Below are 3367 nucleotides of genomic sequence, written 5' to 3'. Positions count from 1 at the left end.
CCAGGACATTTCAGTTGGGATAAAGTGAACAATGGAACAAAAGATGCTGCTGAAGACAAGTCGCCTGAAAAAGCCTCTGTCGAAGAAGAAACTCTACCCGGTTTTGAGAAGGGAAACAGTGAAGTCCTTGATGAAGTTACTACCACTGATGTGACTGTTACCGATAATAGGACATTTCCTGATGGAGCAGATGAACCCCACGTGATGCAGAAGCCAACGAGACGGAGACCAGTACAGAAAAAGATACGTCCCGTAAAATTAAGAGACTTTGTTGAATTTTAATTTTGTGTTTTTAAATTCTGTATATTTAATTAAGTTATTGTTAATTAACTATTGGTTTAATGTAAGGGACGAACAATACTAAGGAAGGGGCAGTGTTACGACAGCGGAAGTCACATAATGGTGGTAACACGTCATGAGTTTCTAGAGATCATGACTGTTCCTCGCAACTCTAGTCTTTCCTAGGCGCCCTTTATTTTAGTATATAAGCCGGCAAATAAAGCGGAGGGAGAATTGCAGATAGGGAAATATATAGACAGTTAATCCAGTCAAGTCGTAAGTAAAGTGCGTGAATTAACACTGAAAAAAAAGATCTTCCTGTTGCTCAACACTTCAAACAACGCGTTCATTCTATTAACGACTTTACTCTCATCGGCATTGAAACCGACTTTAAAACTAAAACTGATAGAGATATAAAGATTATTGGATTATTCGTTTGAATACTGTTCAACCCTGTGGAATAGATCTAGATTTTGGAATCAGTGATTTCTGATCATTGATTTGTTCACAGACGAAAAACTATTTTTTATTTCTTTCCATGTAGTGTGAACTCTCAATGTTTACCCCTAATCTTTCTAATATTATTATTTATTTATGATAAATTTCCATGCCTGTCTTTAGAAGTTGATCTGCTTAACATTTCTTTTTTAATCAATCACTATGTGTCACCTTTATTTTACTTTAACAACACTTAAATATAGTTTTTCTTAACTACTTCTAAAGCAAACTCAAACTACTGGCAGGTATTTCGATTGAAATTAATTATTTTAAAATAATTAATCATAGGAGGTGCTGGAAGATTGAACAGTCTTCCTTCTCCCCATTCGAGGATTGGAAAATGATATGGAATTAAAGGCTGACGTGAATATGATACATGATATACATTGGGCTGGGCACTGAACACCAAAAAATGTGGTCCTTCCTGGCAGCGAAGAATGTTTTGTGGGGGAAACGGGAGTACCTCGAGAAAACCCATTTTTACTGGTAAGGTGCTAATCCATTACCAGTACCCGATTAACGAGAAGATGTAAGATGTAGGAGACAGGGTGATAGGAGAGTCTGTAGGTTACTTTGTGTAAGATGGAATTTTTCAATATGCAGATGTTACTTAGGACGTTACTCATGTTGGGAGGGGGTCTGGTCGGGTCGTATTTTCTGGGTCACTGATAGGTGAGGCTCGTCTGTTTGGCCTTCGATGGAGTAGGAAAATCAGTGGAAGTGTCAATATATAAGGTGTTAGGTGAATTTGATGAGGAGGGTGCGGCTGGTGGGTCTAGCTTGTGGGACGGGAAAGGTTGTAATGTACCGGGTCGGCTAGGTCGAGAGGAGTCTGTAAGCTGTTGATCTCCAAGAGACACGGGTGGGAGAGTCTGAGTGTTTTTTTTTCCTCTTGTAGGGTTTTGTCTATGTGGAGTAGGTGAAGGCAGTGGTTAAAGTCGATGAGTCGTAGATTTCTGGAGCTACTCTTTGTGTGAACTGGTCGGAGGTTGAGATTAATTTGCAGGTTTGGGTTGTCTGGCTGGTTGAAGAGGAAAAATAAACCGAAGCTGGCACGTGGTTGTGAAGGTAGGAAGGGGCTGGCTGGGACGAGGGGGTGGGGTCGTTTACGATGTGTTTTCCGCTTTAAAGTGGAAGAAGTGGTATCAAATTCCGTTGTTGAGGATGATATCAGCAGTGTTTTTAGATGTCGTGACGATTTTGACGAACTGCTTCGGTAAACCTATGGTTTTTGCACGAATTCCATGGACGGCATGGAGCTTGGTTTTGTATTTTGTTTCGATTGATTTACAGATTTCTTCATTGGTGATTCTAGACTAAACGCCTATCCAGAAGAGATTACTGGAGCTACGATTGGTAGTGCATGTAACTGGTGGAACAGAGTTCCATAAGCTACATAGATAGTTAAAGCCAGTTGAGTTTAAGCGCTGCAGGAAGATGCCGTCTCTGCGTAAAATCCTGGTTTTAGTTGCGTCGAAAGATGCTCCGGGTTTAAATTTGTCGATAAAAGCTATGATTTGGCAAAGGGAGAAGTCAGTAGATAAACCGGCGAGAAAGCTTACTTGACTGACTTTAAGGACATGGCTAAAAATATGTCTTACTTGCTTGGCTACGTCTGACCAATGCATGGAATGCTCTAAAGCAAAAACAAAAACCATGGCAGTAATTTCGGTTTTGAAATCGTATAACTCAAGTCGGGCAGACTTAAAGCCATACATAACCGGAGGTGTTCAGAAAGTCATTTCTCTTAACCCTGCTCGTGAGTTAAAATTTCGTGGGTGGGTGGCATAATTTTGATAGAAAAGATTCTAAAGCAAACCATCTGTAACATTTCCGGTCGTGTTGCATAACAGTACATTGAAAAACACTTCCTGGAAGCCTAGATGAACTTCATGACGTCAATCAACTCCCTATCACTAATTTAGTTACATTCCCAGTTTCTCCCTGAAGAAGATAGGTCCACCTTTAGAAAGCGCAAGGGTTACAATGTTTTTATCATTTTATATTGACACTTCTTGAACTTTCGAGATTTTCCGATATCAGGAATCTTCAAACTCTTTACCGTTATTAATTTATCTGTCATCATTTTATCTCTTTGGACATTTTGTACAGCAATGAATATGTAAAGTAACATAATTCAAAAACAATGCATGAAAAAGAATCACTTAACGGTAAATCCACGTAAAACCTTTAAGAACTTTCATCGCAGCAAAAACATCAATGATATCATCAAAATTAACTTGTTTTACAGCTTACATATCATTAAGCTGTAAAATATAAAACATCACATTGAAAGAATTTAGGTCAACCAGTTCTTTGGGTCGTGTGATGCATGATGCAATATTTCAATCATATCCCTGTAACGCTTCTTTTTTCAAGAGAAAACAATTTGAGAGATTTCAGCCTCTCGTCGTACGACAACCCTCCTCCATCACAGGCACCATTCTAGTAACCCTTTCCAACAAATCAATGTCCTTCCTAAGGTAATGAGCCTAAGACTGAACACAATATTCCAAATATGGCCTAACCAGTGACCTGTACAATGAAAGTATAACCTCTTTACACTTGTATTCAATATTTCTATAGATAC

The sequence above is a fragment of the Limulus polyphemus genome, unplaced genomic scaffold, assembly GCF_000517525.1.
Source record: "Limulus polyphemus unplaced genomic scaffold, Limulus_polyphemus-2.1.2 Scaffold1807, whole genome shotgun sequence".
NCBI classification, from domain to species: Eukaryota; Metazoa; Arthropoda; class Merostomata; order Xiphosura; family Limulidae; genus Limulus; species Limulus polyphemus.
The sequence above is the reverse complement of the archived record's forward strand: the minus strand, read 5'-3'. Positions refer to the sequence as shown.